The sequence below is a fragment of the Hibiscus syriacus genome, unplaced genomic scaffold, assembly GCF_006381635.1.
Source record: "Hibiscus syriacus cultivar Baekdansim isolate YM2019G1 unplaced genomic scaffold, ASM638163v2 tig00111153_pilon, whole genome shotgun sequence".
Classification (NCBI taxonomy): domain Eukaryota; kingdom Viridiplantae; phylum Streptophyta; class Magnoliopsida; order Malvales; family Malvaceae; genus Hibiscus; species Hibiscus syriacus.
Window position 1 is genome coordinate 127,082 of NW_024063000.1, and position 20,614 is coordinate 147,695.

The following is a 20,614-nucleotide window of genomic DNA, read 5'->3' on the forward strand; positions in this document are numbered from 1 at the left end:
ACTGATTCCCCCCACGCTCCAAGCTGTTTTATTAATTGTTTTCACACTAAAACGGCTATATTATCTTCATTAATTATCCCCAACGTTCAGAAGTGATTCAAGGTTGTATTTAAACAAGTTCTGAAGCCCTTGATCAACAAGAAATTATAGAGAAACAAGAGAGAAAGCATCAAACACCAAGTTTGTACAAATCAAGCCAATTTTCCTTTCAATATTCATTTTGCTTTCAAGAACACCATTTGTGCTCATTTGTAATTATCTTTGAGTGTTCTTTTCTTGTTCTATAATTGTGCAAACATCTTACCTTGTGAGGTTTTCCTTGTAAGTTTGCAAATTTGTAATCTTCTCTTTGGGAAAAGAGTGTTCTCAAGAATTGGGGTATATTCTTGAGGGTGTTGTAAGGTTATCTATTTGGCCTCAAAAGAAAGAACAAATTAGTGAATTTGTTGGAAAATCCTTAGTGTGGATAGCTAAGGTAGTGGACGTAGACTTTGATTGAGAAAATCGAACCACTCTAAATCATTGTGCAAATCTTTTCAATTTTCTGCAAAAGCTTCCACCGAATTTTTAATTGCCAATTCACCCCCCTCTTGGCTAATTCTGTCGATCGATTAACTCAATAATTGGTATCAGAGCCTAACTCATTTGAAGGTTTAATCGCCTCTTGAGTCGATTCGGGAAGAGTTATATCGATTATCAAAGTCATCAATGGCCTCCGCTTCAAACTTCGACTCCGGTCTCGATTCGATGCCCGTCAACAAGCCTCCTTTCTTCAATGGAGCTAACTATGCCTATTGGAAGAATATAATGATGTACTTCATTCAAGCAAGTGACATGGGAGCATGGAATGCTGTAGAAGAAGGATACATCAAACCTCTCACTCATCCAAGGTTGTGGAGTGAAGGAGAGACAAGAATATTCCAGCTCAACTCCAAAGCCATTCATATCATTTTTTGTGCTCTTGGACCAGATGAATACGGAAGAGTTTCATCGTGTACAACCGCCAAAGAAATATGGGACAAACTTCAAGTCACTCATGAAGGTACCGATGAGGTAAAGAAATCTAAAATTAGTATTCTAACGCATAGCTATGAAAATTTCAGGATGAAACCAAATGAAGATATCAAAGCTATGACGGATAGATTTTCAACGATTGTCAATGGTCTCAAATCATATGGAGAGATCATTTCAAATGAAAAGCTTGTGAGGAAGTTTGTCTACTCCCTCCCAAAATCGTGGCAATCAAAGAAGACGACAATCATCGAGTCTAAGGACTTAACGTCCTTAACTCTTAAAGAGCTAATTGGGTCACTCCTCACTCATGAAATGATGCTCGAAGATGAGGTGGACCTCGACAAAATTGACGAGACACCAAAGGAGAAGGAGAAAAAGAAAAACATTGGAGTTGCTCTCAAATCCACAAAAGATGAGAGTGATTCGAATAACGATGACGATGACGAGGAAATGGCATTGTTTGCCAAACGGTTCAGAAAAATGATGAGACCTTATCGAGGAAGAAAATTCAAACGAAATGAAGGCCTCAAAAATGAACCGAAAGAGAAGGACCCAATCATTTGCTACGAATGCAAAAAGCCAGGGCATGTTAAATATGATTGCCCACAATTGAAGAAAAAGGGTCAATCAAAGAATAAGTACAAGGCTCATGTGGCTACATGGAGCGATGAAGAAAGTTCCGATGAAGAGGAACAAGAAGTAGCTAACTTGTGCTTGATGGCATTTGGGGAAGATTCTAAGGTAACCTCTAACTCATCCGATTTTGATGATTTATCCTATGATGAGTTATTAGAGGAATATAATGGGTTGGCTTCGGATTATGAGAAATTATTTTTAAAATATAAAAATGATGTTTCAAAATTGAAAAATGAAAACAAACTCATATCCAAAACCAACAACGATCTTGAAAGTAAAATCAAAGACTTGCAAATCAAACTAGAAGAGTTTGAAAAGAAAAATTTAGATTTGCGAAATTTACTTTCAAAGATCAATGATGATCATCAAAAGAAAATTGATGATCTTAAAACTTCTTTTGATAAAGTTGGAACAAAACATTCTGAAAAAGGTGGAAATTCAAAATCCAACTTTGTTAGAAAAAGTTTTAGAAACTACAATCATAAAGGTCCCCAAAGAACCTCTAATGGAAAATCGTTAGAAGTATGTGGGTTCCTAAAGAACTCATTACTACTAAAGATAAAAATATCCTACACAAATGGATACCTAAGGGGACTAGGATTTTGGAAACTAATGAATATGGACCCAAAAGAATTTGGGTACCAAAAATCAAAAATTAATCTATGTTTGTAGGGAAAGGAGCATTGCTACAAGGCATGGGAAATAAATTCAAATTCATGGTACCTTGATAGTGGATGCTCAAGACATATGACCGGAGACAAAAGCCGGTTCATTGAGCTTAACGCCAAAAATGGAAGAGAAGTGACTTTTGGAGATAATTCAAAAGGTCACATTGAAGGTATTGGTACAATAGGTAATACCTCTTCCATACAAATTAAGAATGTTTTATACGTGAATGGATTAAAGCATAATCTATTGAGTATTAGTCAATTATGCGATAAAGGATTCAATGTCTTATTTGAAATTAATGGATGTAAAGTCATTGACATTGCATCTAATCGGATTATGCTTGTTGGTCATAGAATAGGGAACATTTACATGGTGCATTTAGATTCTTTTGATATGACTAATTTATGCCTAGTTGCTAAAGATGAACATGATAATTGGTTTATGGCATAGGAGACTAGGACATGCTAGTATGAGTGTTTGCAACGGCTAATTCAAGGTGATTTAGTTCGAGGGTTGCCTAAGCTTAAATTTGATAATGATAAAATATGTGATGCTTGTGCTAAAGGAAAACAAAAGTGTGTTTCTTTTAAATCCATAATGACGTATCAACTAGTAGAGTATTACAATTGATCCATGTAGATCTTTTTGGGCCAACTAGGACTACTAGCTTGGGTGGAAAACAATATGCATTTGTCTTGGTAGATGACTATTCTAGATATACTTGGGTTCTATTTTTAAGTACTAAAGATGAAGCATTAGAAAGTTCATCACATTTTTAAAAATAATCCAAAATGAAAAGGGTTACTCTATAACTAGTGTTAGGAGTGATCATGGCACTGAATTTGAAAAATCTTGGATTTATGAATTTTGTAATTCTAATGGTATTAGTCATAATTTTCAACACCTAGAACCCCTCAACAAAATAGAGTTGTTGAGAGGAAAAATCGAACTTTAGAACAAATGGCTAGAACCATGCTTGTGAAATAATTTGCCAAAATATTTTGGGCGGAAGCCACAAATATCGCTTGTTATGTGTAAATCGAGTAATGATTAGGCCAATTTTAAAGAAAATCCATATGAAATTTTCAAAAATAAAAAGCCTAACATTAGTTATTTTCATCCTTTGGATGTAAATGTTTTGTTTTAAACAACGGTAAAGAAAACCTTGGCAAATTTGATGCTAAAAGTGATGAAGGAATTTTTCTGGGTTATTCCTTAAATTCTAAAGCCTATCGTGTATTAATAAAGAACTTTAGTTGTAGAAGAGTCCATACATGTTGTTTTCGATGATAATCCTCTTCCGAGGAAGGATTCTTGTGAATGATGATGTAGGTGTTATAAATACAAATGAAGTTAGACATGAAGTTGGAGAACCATCATCAAAGGAAGAAACGAAAATTAGGAAACTCATGATCCTCTTGAGAATCCAACCATGAAGAAAGGGAAGTATCTTATCCAAGAGAGTACAACTATGTCAAGGATGGTGAAATTATAGGTGATCCATCAAAAGGGGTAACAACTCGATCTTCTCTTAGAAATATTTGTAATTATGTGCATTTATCTCATGCATAGAGCTAAGAATATTAAAGAAGCATTAATGATGAACATTGGATATGGCTATGCAAGAAGAGTTAAATCAATTTGAGAGAAGTAAAGTATGGACATTAGTTGAAGGCCTAGTAATAAATCTACTGTAGGTGCTAGATGGGTATTTAGGAATAAGCTTGATAAGAGTGGTAATATAGTGAGAAACAAGGCTAGACTTGTTGCTCAAGGGTACAAGAAGAGGGCATAGACTATGATGAAACATACGCTCCCGTAGCTAGGATGGAAGCAATTATAATGTTATTAGCATTTGCATGTTTTCATGAATTTAAATTATATCAAATGGATGTTAAAAGTACATTTTAAATGGTTTTATAAAAGAAGAAGTGTATGTGGAACAACCTCCAGGTTTTGAAGATTCAAAATTTCCAGATCATGTTCTTAAATTGACAAAAGCTCTTTATGGTTTAAAACAAGCTCCTAGAGCTTGGTATGAAAGATTGTCAAATTTTTTAATTGAAAAAGGTTTTTCAAAAGGAAAGGTTGACACTACATTGTTTTTAAAGCATAAAGGTAAAGATTTATTAGTAGTTCAAATTTATGTTGATGATATAATATTTGGTTCTACTAATAATGTTCTTTGCCAAGAATTTTCTAAGCTAATGCAAAGTGAGTTTGAGATGAGCATGATGGGGGAGCTCTCATTTTTCTTGGGACTCCAAATCAAGCAAATAAAAGATGGCATCTTCATTAATCAAGCTAAGTACGTCAAAGATATGCTCAAGAAGTTTGGACTGGAAAATGGGAAACCTCATGACACTCCAATGAGCTCTTCAACAAAGCTTGACTTAGATGAAGGAGGTAAATGTGTAGATGTTAAATTATATAGGTCAATGATTGGCTCTTTGCTTTATCTAACTGCAAGTAGACCGGACATTATGTTTAGTGTTTGCTTATGTGTTAGATTTCAATCATGTCCTAAGGAATCACATTTACTAGTTGTTAAGAGAATCTTTAGATACCTTAAGGACACTCCTAGTTTAGGACTTTGGTATCCTAGAGACTCTAGCTTTAGCTTGCATGCCTTTTCTGATGTGGATTATGGAGGATGCAAATTAGATAGGAAAAGCACCTCCGGTACTTGTCAATTCCTTGGAAATATGTTGATTTCTTGGTTTTCAAAGAAGCAAAATTGTGTTGCATTATCTACCACTGAAGCGGAATACATTTCAACCGGTAGTTGTTGTGCACAAGTTTTATGGATGAAACAATAACTTTTTGATTATGGAACTGAAATAGGTATCATTCCTATCAAGTGTGAAAATACTAGTGCTATTTGTCTCACTAAAAATCCCATCCAACACTCCAGAACTAAGCACATTGAAATAAGACATCACTTCATTAGAGACCATGTCACTAAGGAAGATGTAGTTCTAGAATATGTTGATACTTTGCATCAATTAGCGGGTATCTTTACAAAAACCTTAGACAAGGAAATATTTTGGACACTTAGGAGAGAATTAGGTTTGACCAACCTATCTTCAGTTAGTGTTTAGAAATATTTTTTTAACACTTTTAATAAATACTGAAAAATGCTCATAATGGTAATTTTTTTTATTGCATTCATTGCTATTAGTTAGGGGGAGTTTATGATTCTTGATGAAAAATTAATTTTATGTTCAAATATCAATTAAAGATTAATTTAATTGTTTGAACATAATTATTTTTCAATATATGAGTTGCCAATACCACTAGAGAAAATTAATTTAGCATTTTGGGTGTTTAAAATCGGATTTTAGCATTTTGGTGCAGAGGGAATCGATCCCCCCATGAGAGAACCGATTCCCCCTTTGAAGGAGAACCGATCCCCCCCACAGGGGAATCGATCCCCCCTGGGGTTCTGTTAAAATCGGGCAGAACCCTTCAAAATACGCAAAAACCCTCCATTTTCTTCCTGCCGACCAAACTCTCTCCATATCTCCTTTCTTACCTCAAATCAATGATATTAATCAGAATTCGCTTCAAATATCATCTTCTAAACCTGTGGAGTCATTAAAATCGTGCAAACAACATCTAAATCCCCTCAATCTTCATCTTTCAAGGTAAATTTTTCTAAACTCTCTATTTCATTGTTTTGAACATAGGATTAGTTTTAATTAGTTCTGTCGTAACCGGTTTTCGCCCGGGCACGAATTTATTTGTTTGGCGGGAAAAGTGATGTGAATAAATGGTTTTGAAAATAATTTGGGAGTCGCCATCGGCCTTTTGGGTCAGGTAGGTTGAATACCTAAAAATTATTATTATTTTTTTTTAAAAGAGTTAAGAAAACATCAATTAAAAAAAATTGAACTGATCTGCATTTATAACCAAAAATTCGTTCTTTTTAATAATAAAAAGGGATTCGTGGTCGGTTACGTTTAGGGAAGGATTAGCACCCCTACAATGCCCAAAATTGGTACTTTTTAATTATAAATTGTCTCTATTATTAAAATTTTAAAAATTCAAAAATATATTTAATTTATAATTCTATTATTTCAAAATTATATAAAAAATATTTATTTATTTAAAAATATCCGAAAAGAACTTCTAGGTGCCTTAAGACAGCTCTTTTCTTTGATATTGATAAATATTAATTTAAATAATATTGTTTACTTTTTAATTTTAAAATATCAGAATAGGACATCCAGTTGTATTAAGACTGTCCTTTTCTTCGATATTAAAAATAAATATTTAAAAATACTATTTATTATATATTTATGAATATAAAAATATTTAACAATATAATAAAATAAAAATACAAATACTACTAAAATAATATATTTAAAAACAATAAAATAAATGAAAACATATAAAATAACTGACTAAATTACAATAAAAATAAAATTAAAAATCTAATTCATAATTAATCAAAATTATAGGGATTAAAATATTATTTATTAAAATTAATGGATTAAATCTGTAATTTATCCTAAATATATTATTTTAATATGAAGGACTAAAATAAAAGAAATTAAAATTCGAAGACTGAATTAAAAATATTATAAATTCAATTTAGTGACTAAAATGTAAAGTTTACAAGTTCGGAGGACTGCGGACGGGGTTTAACTATTTTATAATTACGCGCATAGTCCTTCCCGAAACGACGTCGTTCGGGAAGGACTATATATGGTCCAAACCGGCTGGCCCTTCATTTTTCATTTCACTCTCTCTCTCTAAACTGAGAGAGTTTTAAAACTCTCTGCCTTCTCTCTAGCTTCCCTCATCGGAGGGAAGCCGGTCACCGGTCGACCACCGTGTGCCGCCGTGAATGTCACCGCCGGCCACCGCATCCGGTGGCCGGAAAAAATTATTTTTATACTAATAGATAGATCGGACCGTCCTAAGGACGGTCCCGGTGTTCTTTTCCCTTAAAAAGCTCCTAATCGGAGCGAATCTACAAAAATACCTTCGATGTTTCGAAGGTTCTGACGAGATCCGGTGGTCGAGGCTTCCTCGGTAAGTCTCTTCTTCCTTTTACTGCTTTTTTTTTTCTTCTGGTTCTTTGCTGCTGAGATCGTTGGTAATAGTTTGTATCTTCTCTGTTTTTTTTTTTCTGTCTCTCTCTTTTTTTTTCTGTCTCTCTGTCCCGTTCTCTGTCTCTGTCCTCTTTTTTTTTCAGGTTGGGGTGGTAGCTTTTATAGCCACCACCGTTGTAGCCGTCGGACCGGTCCGAAGAGGGGGTCTCGGTGAGTCACCGGACTACCAGTGGTGACTCACCCCGTAGCCGTGGCATGGACGGCTGGCGTTGGAGCTTCTGGAGCGTTCGGTTGGGACGTGGCAGCGGCGGAGGCGGCGAGATAGCAACGGCGGCCGCGTGTCCCTAGGGTATCAGACCCTAGGGTTTCCATCTGGGGCAATCTGGACCGTTGGATCGTGCCAGATCCAACGGTTGTGATGAGGCGGCTGGTTTAGATTAGGGTTAGGAAACCCTAACTGGAAACCCAAATGTTTAGGGTTTCTGGTTTGATTTGGACCGGTTCTGGTTTGTTTGTAACTGGGCCGGTCCAGTTGTAATTGGTCTGTAATTATTATTTATATATATATGTTTAATATATATTTAATAATAATAATAATAATGATAATAATAATAATAATAATAATAATAATAGTAATAATAGTAATAATAATAATAATAATAATAATAATATTAATAATAATATGGATAAAAAATTAATATATTCAGCTGCCCCTCTTTGCTCATTCTTGTGTTAACAAGAATAGGGCAAAGATGAAAAGATAATAAAATTTTTTATCCATTTTGACTTTACTTTGATCATGATGGAGATATTGAATAAATTCTTCTCTCTCTCCAGATAAGTTCTTCTTATTATGAAATTTCTGCTGGGGATGATGATGACCTCCTTTCTGTGATAGAGTCATTCAAAAGGTTGAATAAGCTCTTGATGAGTTCTTCTCATTATGAACTTTTTCTAGAAAGGCTGATGCTAATCTATCTCCTTCTGTGATAGAATTATGCAAAAAGTTGAACAAGTTCTTCTTATTATGAACTTCTTCTTTCTTCTTCAGATGACGAGTTCTTCTCATTATGAACTCTACCTGGCAATGTTGATCCATCAAATGATGAATTCAAGCAAAAGGTTGAACAAATTCTTCTCATTATGAACTTCTTCTTCCTTCTTCAGATGAGTTCTTCTCATTATGAACTTTCTCTGGAAAAGCTGATCCATCAAATGATGGATTCAGGTAAAAGGTTGAACAAATTCTTCTCATTATGAACTTCTTCTTCCTTCTTCAGATGAGTTCTTCTCATTATGAACTTTCTCTGGAAAAGCCGATCCATCAAATGATGGATTCAGGTAAAAGGTTGAACAAATTCTTCTCATTATGAACTTCTTCTTCCTTCTTCAGATGAGTTCTTCTCATTATGAACTTTCTCTGGAAAAGCTGATCCATCAAATGATGGATTCAGGTAAAAGGTTGAACAAATTCTTCTCATTATGAACTTCTTCTTCCTTTTTCAGATGAGTTCTTCTCATTATGAACTTCTCTGGCAAAAATAATCCATCAAATGATAGATTTGAATCTTTGTTAAAGTCTTTGAAATTCCTGTTAAAAATTCAACAAGAATAAAAATGAATGAAAATGCACCTATTTTTGTAAATACCTAAAATATGATGCATGAATGTTAATTTATTTGATTTCAGACTGGTGAATTGAGTATTTCTTCAATTGTAAAAACCCAATAGATCTTTCTTCTTCAAATCAGAGAATCTATTTTCTTTGACAAATGTAAATGTAGATATTATGTAACAAAACCTCTTGAGAATAAAACTCAATAGTATAGGCTCTTGAAAAACTTGTATTCATACAACATGTTGATTCTGATAACAACTCATCTGATTATGAAGTGACCTTTCAAGATGATTTCACAGATATCGATAGTTCTTCTAATACCGAGAAATCTTGAATTCTGATTCTGATGAGGAGAATAAACTGTTATACTTGACAAAAAATGGGATTCTCAAGTGCTGAAGCTTCAATAGCCATGTAGAAATGTGGTCCAGATTCATCAATTGTAAAATTGATAAATTTTATATGTGCTGTGCAAATGACTAAGGCTGCTGATGCACTTCTTCTGGTAAAAGATAGGAAGTCATTATGCAATAATCCCAATTACAAGAAAAGGTGAAACTTGGGCTATGATTTTTTTGAGAAAGGAATAAGCAAAAGAAGCTTGAAAAGAAACTTCTTAATGAAGACGATCATGCAGTTCATCTTTTAATTCCAATGATTGGTTCTGTAATTTTTACCAAACCAGATTAGATAACTCAAAGAACACTTTCAAAAGATGCTATTGGCAAATTCATCTTCCAAATTCAATGATTGGTTCTGCCAAATCAGATCAGATAACTCAAAGAACACTTCCAGAAGATGCTATTGAGCAAATTCATCTTCCAAATTCAATGATTGGTTCTGCCAAATCAGATCAGATAACTCAAAGAACACTTCCAGAAGATGCTATTGAGCAAATTCATCTTCCAAATTCAATGATTGGTTCTGCCAAATCAGATCAGATAACTCAAAGAACACTTCCAAAAGATGCTATTGAGCAAATTCATCTTTCAGTTAATGATTGGACTAAGATATCACAACACTTATTTGATGTAGATCCAGAATTTGTAGATTCGAAGTATTTCCATGCTACTACACTGAAAAGGGCTATATTCATAATTCTGCCAATTAAGAATAGATTTTCTCTTATTCTGCTTCCTCCATGTGCTGATGCTTTTCCATTGACAAAGAAATGATGGCTTTCATGGGATCCAAGAACAAAGTTGAACTGTTTATAAACATGTACAGGAAGTGCCAAATTGACAGAAAGGATCTGTAAGGCTTTTGAAGCTTATGACAATGAGCCACCTTCGAGTGTCCAGAAGTATGTTCTTGATGAGTGCTGAAAATGGAATCTAGTATGGGTTGGAAAGAATAAAGTTACTCCACTTGAACCTGATGAGGTGGAAATGCTTCTAGGTTTCCTTAAAAAACCATACACAAGGATCTGTATAGAGACATATTTCCCAGTGATATCAATGTCTTGTTTCCTTTTGTTGGAATCAGTGCTGCAAAGATCACCTTCTATTGTCTTAGTATATTTTTGAAAACAGATGTGCAAGAACGGAAGGGTGATCGGTTGGAGCAATTGATGAGTAGATTTGGCGGATTCGACTTTGTTGTAGGTAGGATCCCGTGTAATAATCTTGATGTTCATGGCTTTAAGCTAGTGATGATTTGCTTACTTTGTATTCCATGTATTCAAAAGTATTAACATAAAGTGATATTCAGAAATCTTTAAATTATTTCAAAATTATGTTAAGTCAATAGAAAAGAATAAATTGAATTTCCAAAAATAAATTGAATCTCCAATAAATTGAACTTGAAATATATAGAATTGTATTCAAAGTTATGGCAAGCATAAGAATGATAAAAATTCAAATGTCTCAACAAATTATAAGCATAAGTATTTCTAAATTAATCAAGTTGACACAATTTAGAGAAATGATGTAAGCTTTTGTCTGGAAGATCTCAAACGTTGTCAAAATGCTTGTAGATGTGAAGTTTCTCCCAAACTGTCAAAATCTTCAGAAAGTTCAATTGCCAGATGCCTAATATCAACCTGCATTTGAGCCACCTTTTCAGGTTTTCAACTCAAATCCTTCCTTTGGTTATAAGATGCCCTTTACGGGTTTTCACCTTGACCCCCCTTTTTCTTTTTTTCTTTTTTTTTTCTTTCTTCTTTTTTTTTTCTTCTTTTTCTTTTTTCTTTTCTCTTCAAGCATAATATTTCTTGACAGAATCTGAGTTTATTGGATTTCTCAGAATTTTTCCATCCATTTCTGCCAAGATCAATGCTCCTCTGGAAAAGGCCTTTTTCACAATGTATGGCCCTTCCCAATTAGGCATCCATTTCCCACGGAAATCTTTATGTATAGGCAAAATCTTTTTTAGTACTAGATCACCCTCTTGGAATGCTCTTGGATGTACTTTTTTGTCATGAGACTTCATCATCCATTTTTGATACATCTGTCCATGGCAAATAGCTTTCAATCTTTTCTCCTCAATAAGGTTCAATTGATCAACTCTAGCTTGGATCCATTCAGATTCATCCAATTTTGTTTCTCTCAATATTCGAAGCGATGGAATCTCAACTTCAATTGGTAAGACTGCTTCCATCCCGTAGACTAAAGAAAAAGGCGTTGCCCCAGTAGATGTTCGAACAGTAGTTCGGTATGCATATAGAGCAAAAGGTAACTTCTCGTGCCAATCTTTGTAAGTTTCAGTAGTCTTTGTAATGATTCTCTTGATGTTCTTATTTGCTGCTTCAACTGCCCCATTCATCTTTGGACGATATGCCACTGAATTTGCATGTTTGATCTTAAACTATGCACAAAGTTCGGTCATCATTTTGTTATTCAGGTTCAGAGCATTATCTGTAATGATCCTCTCTGGTAGGCCATATCGACAAACTATCTCTTTCTTTATGAATTTGCAGACTGTGGACCTCTTAATATTGGTGTATGAAGCAGCTTCAACCCATTTGGTAAAATAATCAATTGCCACAAGGATGAAACAATGTCCATTCGATGCTTTTGGTGTGATTGCTCCAATGACATCTATTCCCCACATAGAAAATGGCCAGGGTGCTGTCATTACATGTAAAGGAGATGGGGGTACATGAATCTTGTCTGCATATATCTGGCATTTATGACATTTCCTTGCATAATCAATGCAATCTGTGTACATGGTAGCCCAATAGTATCCATATCTCATTATTTTTCTGGCCATGGAAAGACCATTTGCATGTGTTCCACATATTCCGCTGTGTACTTCTTCAATGACATTTCGAGCTTCGCTAGTATTTAAACATCTCAATAGCATTTGATCACTGCTTCTTCTATACATAATCTCTCCATCAAGAAAATATCCAGCAGCCATTCTTCTCAAAGTTCTTTTATCAATTTCCGATGCATTTGGTGGATAACTTTGATTTTGATATATTGCAGAATATCATGATACCACGGTTTACCATCTACCTCTTCTTCCACACTATAACAATGTGCAGGAATTTCATATACTTGCATTTTGATTGGCATCATATCAACTTTCTTAGTTGCCTGAAACATAGCAGCTAATGTAGCCAAAGCATCTGCCATTTGATTTTCTTCTCGAGGGAGATAATTGAAGGTAACTCTCTCAAATTCTTTTACTAATTCGAGGGTAAAATTTCGGTATTCCAACAATTTGGGATCTTTTGTTTCCCATTCTCCTCGCAATTGATACACCACTAACGATGAATCTCCATATATCTTGAGAAATTTGATTTTTCTTTCTATAGCTGCTTTCAACCCCATGACACAAGCTTCATATTCCGCCATGTTATTGGTGCAAAAGAACTCCAGTCTGCTTGTAAAGGGATAATAAATATTTTCTGGAGAAATTAACACTGCCCCAATTCCTCGTCCCAAAGCATTAGATGCTCCGTCAAAATAAAGCTTCCAAGTTGCAAATGCATCATTTGTTTTGACTTCTTCATTCATGGATATGCATAACAGATCTTCATCGGGAAAATTGAAGTTCAAAGGCTGATAATCATTTGATACACGACTGGCCAAAAAATCAGCTATGACACTTCCTTTTATCGCTTTTTGGTTGACATAGATAATATCAAACTCAGATAATAACATCTGCCATCTAGCCATTCTGCCTGTCAAAGCTGGTGATTCCATTAAGAACTTTAAAGGATCAAGTTTGGATATCAACCAAGTAGTATGGTATAACATATATTGTCTGAGTCTTCGAGTAGTCCACACCAAAGCACAACATAATTTTTGTATTGGTGGATATCGAACTTCACAATCGGTAAATTTCTTGCTCAGATAATAAATAGCTTTTTCTTTCCTTCCTGATTCATCATGCTGTCCTAGTACACATCCCATCGAATTTTCGAAGACCGTCAAGTAGAGAATTAATGGTCTATCAGGTATTGGTGATACTAAAATGGGGGCATTGGATAAATACTTCTTAATAATATCCAAAGTTTCTTGACATTCTTCATTCCAAACTTCAGGATTATTCTTTCGAAGTAATTTGAACACTGGATCACATTTGTCAGTTAATTGAGAAATGAACCGAGATATATAATTTAATCTCCCCAAAAAGCCTCGAACTTCTTTTTTTGTATTGGGTGGTGGAAGATCTTGAATTGCTTTTACTTTATCTGGATCAATCTCTATTCCTTTTTCGCTGACTACAAATCCCAAAAGTTTCCCGGAAGTTACCCCAAAAGTGCATTTAGCGGGGTTAAGCTTTAATTGATACTTCCTCAATCTTTGGAAAAGCTTCCTCAAATTTTGAATATGTTCTTCTTCAGTTCGGGATTTGGCAATCATGTCATCTACATATACTTCAATCTCTTTGTGCATTATATCATGAAACAAAGTTACCATGGCTCTTTGATATGTTGCCCCTGCATTTTTTTCAATCCAAGTGGCATCACTTTATAACAGAATGTGCCCCACATGGTTATAAATGTTGTTTTTTCCATGTCTTCAGGATTCATTTTTATCTGATTATATCCTGAAAAGCCATCCATAAATGAAAACCATGCGTGTCCTGCAGTATTGTCCACCAATATGTCTATGTGGGGTAATGGAAAGCTATCTTTCGGACTAGCTTTGTTGAGATCTCTGTAATCCACGCACATTCGAACTTTTCCATTTTTCTTTGGTACGGGAACAATGTTGGCTACCCATTCTGGGTATTTAGATGCCTGTAGGAAACCTGCATTGATCTGTTTCATCACTTCTTCTTTGATTTGCAACAACATTTCTGGCCTCATTCTTCTGAGCTTTTGTTGAACCGGTTTATATTCTGGATTGATTGGAAGCTTGTGTATCACTATATCTGTGCTTAAACCGGGCATATCTTGATAAGACCAGGCAAAGATATCTTTGAACTCTTGAAGGAGATTTATCAATTCTTGTTTTATCTGGACTGTCAGAGTGGTACCAATTTTCACCTCTTTTATTTCTTCATCTGTTCCCAAATTCACAGTTTCAACCTCTTCCTTGTGTGGTAGAATTTGTTTGTCCTCTTTTTCTACCAATCTTAATAGTTCAGTAGGAATATCACATTCCAGTTCATCCTCACAACCATTGATTTCTTCCAGACATATAGGCTGCTCTAAATTTATCACTGGATTAAATCTAGGAATAAATATGCTATTAACACTACGACACCTGCAAATTTAAATCGGACATATTTCCGAAAGAATATAGTAAATTTATGAAATAAATAAATGTAAAAATGTAAGAAAATGTAAAGAATGATTGCCATCTGAAAATTTTAAAGGAAATTTCTTATATTTAACATAATTTCTTTTACAAGATAACAAAAAGTTTTCATATTTTTGAGCTAAACATAAAGATTAGTTCTGAATATTACTCTGCATTAATATTAAAAACTATAGGAAGATCTTCAGTGGTCCAATTGGTGAGTGTTTCTCCAGGAAGACATGGTCGAATCCTATCCAAGTATTTGCCAGTTTTGTTGTCATTCATGACCATGTTGACAAATAATCCATTCATAGCTTCTTCAACTATGTCTTGATCTTTCGTCAACTTCTCTTCTTTAAAGGCTTCAACAAGCTGCTGTTCTACATTAATTGTTCCCCCTGATCTGAATGTTGTCTTCAACTGTGGGAAAGACATGTGTTTCCAAAGGATTTCTCCTCCTTTCAATTTTGTCTTTCTGTCTTCACATCTTCTTTTCATCTCTTTGTTCTTTTGCTGAAAATTGGGCTTAAAACCTAGCCCAAAACGGTCTTTTTTCATCTTTATACTGATAGGAACTGAAATCCCTTGAAGATTCTTTCCTAGACCTCTCCCAGCTTTAGCTCCGATGCCTAAAGTTTGTTGTACTGTCATCTTGGTGCAATCAGACAATCTGGGATATGGAATTTGGCTTCCTTCTGCAATAAAGGTTGCATTTACAAATTCAAGAGCTCGAAAAGAGCATTCAAGAGCCTCATCATTGGTGTCGATATATGGAACATCGCTTGTTACAGACGCAATGATTTCTTCTTCAGCACTGACACATATTAGTTGTCCATCAACAACAAATTTCAATTTCTGATGTAATGAAGAAGGAACGGCTCCTGCTGAATGAATCCATGGCCTCCCTAATAGACAATTATATGTGGGGTGGATGTCCTTCACCACAAAGTCAATATTGTACACGACTGGGCCGATTAGCAACAGTATTTCCATTTTCCCAAGCACTTCTTTTTGAGTACCATCAAATGCTCGTACCACATTCTGATAACTCTTCATGTGTGATTGATCCAGAGGCATTCTTTGAAGTGTAACTAGAGGCATCAAGTTGAGAGCAGATCCATTGTCAATCAATACTCCTGACAACACATGACCATGACAATGTGTCGTGATGTTCAAAGCTTTTACTGACCCCATTTCGCCTTCTGGTATTTCATCATCTGTGAACGTTATGTAATTGTCAGCGGCTATATGTCCCACAATTCTGTCAAGTTTATTGAGGGATATATCTTCGGGGATAAATGTTTGATTGAGAATTTTCATCAAAGCATTCCTATGCGCTTCTGAATTCATCAATAGATCAAGAATAGAAATTATCGCTTGTTGTTTGTGTAGTTGTTCAACCACACTATACTCACTATGTTTCAGGAATTTCAAAAATTCTTGAGCTTGTTTTTCTGTCACAGGCTCATTGAATGCTGGAAGGGATTCATCTTCAAATACCTTCTGAGGTATTGCCATGGCTTTTCCTTTTTCTTTCATTTGTTCTGAAGCATTGGATGTTTCGGGAGAGTAACATCTCCCACTTCTTGTAAAGAAACCGACCTCGCTCACTGCTTCAGACGTCGATGTGGTACCCAAACTCTGTATTTTCTCTTCTGTTTTATCTAGAGAAACAGATCCTCCTACCATTGAAATATTGGTAGTATAATTCCAAGGTACCCTGCGGGTATCTTTGTATGGAAATGGTAGAGGAGTGGTAATAACTACTTTTGGCTTTATTGGTGCATGAATCGCCGTAGATGATTTCACATTAATGATCACAGGATCATTTATTCTTTGACTTGGTTTAGAATCCTCTGATGAGCAAACATCATCTTCTTTTTTCCCTGGTTCTTCTTCAAAGAATTCTATTTCTCTGTTGTTCATCAACTTTTGCACCAAATCCCTAAACTCAGGACATATTTGAATTTTATGCCCTTTCTTCTGATGATATTCACAATAATTCTTGCCTTCATTCTGCTTTGGCCTGAATTGTTGTGGAATTATACCGGCTAAAGAGAGTTGTTGGAATACCCAAACAAACGGAGATTTAATTTCAGAAATGTCAGTTTTTGCTTTCTTTCTGTTCTCTTCCTGAATTGCATTTACGTTTTTATCTCCATGATTTGGCAATGGATGATTTGATGCAGATGGTGTATTGAATTCCAACTTCCCGGTGTTGATCAAATTTTGAACCACCCTTTTGAATGCTAAACAGTTTTCAATGGAATGACCCGTAATTCCTTCATGGTAAACACAGTGTGCCTTTGTATCATACCAAGGAGGAAATGGTGGTTGCATGGGAACCAAAGGATAAGGCCGTATAACATCTGCTTTTAACAGCGAATCATAGATCTCTGCATATGGTACTGGTAAAGGTGTAAAAGACAACCTTTCATTTTCCTTTCGAGATCCTCTGGACTCTGCTCGATTAGTGTTTGTTTCCTCTTTCTTAACCCTTGGCTGGGTTATTGTAACGCTTTTCGATGAATCCTTGCTGTAAGAATTTGCATTGTTAACTTCATTCTCCTTTTTTCGGTACGTAGGTCTTTTGGAACTAGACCCATCATTTGATTCAATCTTGCCACTTTTCAAGACATTTTCAATTAATTCTCCAGAAATGACCAAATCTGCAAAATTTCTGGTTGCATTCCCCATTAGATGGTTTAAATAAGGAGCCTTCAATGTATGGACAAACATCACTGTGGCCTCTTTTTCTGACAATGGTGGTTGAACTTGGGCTGCAGTGTCACGCCATCTCTGGGCATACTGTCTGAATGTTTCGTTATTCTTTTTCTCCAAATTCTGGAGAGTCCATCTATCAGGAACCATGTCTGTTACATGGCGATACTGCTCTAAGAATGCTTTAGCCAGATCTTTCCAGGATCTAATGTTGGCTTTGGTCAATTGAGTATACCATTTTAAAGCCGGTCCTGTCAGACTATCCTGAAAGCAGTGAATTAACAATTTCTCGTCCTTCACATATCCTGCCATTCTTCGACAAAACATAGTAATGTGGGATGAAGGGCATGTAGTACCATCATATTTATCAAATTCGGGAGCCTTGAACTTAATGGGAAGGATTAAGTCTGGAACCAAAATCAACTAACTAGCATCAAACCCATAGAACGATTCAGTTATTTCCACGGATTTCATTCGTTCTTCTAAGCTCTTGATCTGTCTGGTCAGTTCTTCATTTACTTTTTGTTTCTCATTCAGCTCATTCAAATCTGGGATCAAATGCTCAGTATTCATATCTCCTATTTTCACCTCTGATATAAGCGGAATTTGCTTGAAGAGGCAGGATCCACTTGTTGATCTTCATGTGGTTTGGCTTCTTGTAATGCAGATGTACGAGCATTGATTTGTATAGGTATAGTACCAGAGTGATAAATTGGTTCTGGTGGAAAACCTAGAGGATATATGGGTTCTTGGTCAAAAGATACAGGATTTTCATGCATTTTTCCACTGATAGCCTGCCTTTTAAACATGTCCTCTATCTTCTTCATCATACTGTCTTGTGAATTTGCAATACTGGCTTCAATTTTTTCCAGCTTCATTCTCATTTCTTCTTGTTCTTTATGATGCTGTTCCTCAATACGCTGTATTTTATCCTCCATAATTCTCCTAGTAGCTTGTCTAGTACCGTAGTGATGTAATATTTCTCTTTTGGCCAGAGTAACTGCGATTGAAAAATCTTTTAATATTATTTTTTCAAATTTTAATTAATGAATTTTAACTTAATAAATAAAATAATTCATAGCGAAAATTATGAAATGAATGATGAATGTATGCAAAATGCATGTATGTAAAAAACATTGATCCCAAAAAGTTAACTGTCATAGAACAACTTTCATTGGCATACAAAAGTTTCTTTATAATATTTCATAACTACAGATAAGGCATAGCTTTCCTATTAAGCTCTATAATTTCTTTCATTAACCATGACACCTTCTTTCCGCACTTAGAAACTGGATCAACATGATGCTCAATTATTTTGGCTTCAACAGCTAATTCCCCAACATATCTAGCAACTTCGCTCATTTGTACCATGGCCTCGAACACCATATTGCTTCTTTCTTCACTTCTTTCGACATAGAACTCAGTTGACTTTTGCCATTGTTCATTCGTTCCTTCAAGAGTTTGCTCTAACACAGTGATTCTGACTTGACAATTGTGCAGAATTTTTTCAAGATCTCTAATGCGTCTTCGAAGTGAAGCATTTTCCTCATTACTTTCTTTGAGATCATTAGGTCCTACACGAACCTTTTCTTGAAACAATGATTCTTCAAGTTGCAAAATGTAAGCATTAAACTCTGAGTTTTTATTTCTAGACTGATCCAGATCTTCTTCAAGTTTTGTTCGTGCTTCTTGTGTTCTTTGATTAAGCTTCTGGATTTGAACATCCTTGTTTCTACATCTTTGCATCCAATTGCTAGCCACCTCCTGCTCTACCTCAAGTCTGGTGTTGAAATTTTTTCTTTCCAGCTCCCATTTTTCCTTTTCAATATTGGATTCTTCCATCTTTTGGCCTCTGACTTCAAGTTCAGCAATCAACTGGTTCATTTCAGATTCAAATCCCTTAAACATGATATTTTTCTCGCCTTCAAATTTATCAAAGATGTCATTCTTCATCTCTTCAAAATCTTTGGCTCGATCCCTTTCTCTTTGCATTTCATTCATGATCTCGCGGTGTTCAGCCTTGTGTTTTATAATTCGCTCTCTTCTGTCAACCTCGAAATCTTCCATTTTTTGCTTTCCTTTTTCCAGGCTTTTGAGTAGACGGTTATTCTTTCCTTTCAGATCTTCAACTCGTCTTTTCTCAATGTTCAATTCTCTGGTCATCTGTACCGTCGATTGGCTGGGTCCTGATACTTTTCGGGATTTATATAACTCTTGGTAATTTTCTGTAAGGATCTGTACTCATCCTCACCTTTTTCTTTATCTTTTCTCAACATTGCACATTGTGATGAATGAAAGTCAATGTCAACCCCCAACATAGCTTTATCTTGTCTCATTTGCTCTAACTCTTTCGACCAACCATCTCTTTCTGCTTCAAACTCAGCTCTCAAGATTTCAATCTCTGATGGAACCACCTTAATGCGATCTTCCATAGAAATATCCTCATTTTGATCTGGTAGAGGAATATTTTCGTTTTTTCTGACAGATCTCCAATCTTCATAATCAGGAGTTAGCATTTCTTTTGCTGCTTTAGCTCGAATACAAAAAGTTGTTTTCCAAGCTGTAACGGCTTCCATGATATTTCTTTTATAATTTTTGCTGTGGAATGCGAACTCAGATGACTGTAGTCCAGCAGTGACAGGTATAAATTGACGACCTTCATACTCTCTTATAACCAGAAGTGGTGCATATCCAATTCCTCCCCATAATCCGAGCAGCATTATCCAGTTGTAATCACCACACCTGTAAAAGAATTCCCTTTGTATTTGCCACGGGGCTCGCCAAACAACGTCATTGCTTTGCAGATTTCGAAAGGCATTAATCCACATATCTTTCTTAATTTCTTTAGGCCATTCCTGCTCCAGAAATTCCTTTAATGGTGAATAATCCGTATTAAAGCGTCGGTATGAAACCTTTTCTGTTCTCCAGAAATGACTACGGATCCAAACATATAACAACTGAGTACACCCTGAGAATCGTCCACCTCCTAGCCTTCTGCAAGCATTTAACGATCTGAAGGTCTCTGCTAGGATTGCAGAAACAGGATTAATCTTCTTCGGTAGCTGTTCAAACAAGTCTACCACTGTAGCTTCAACATATCCCAATACTTTTGGGAAGATGACCATACCATATATACCCAGAGCAAATAGATCGAATCGTACTTTAATATCTGGATGGCTTTGAATAAGTTCTCTGAT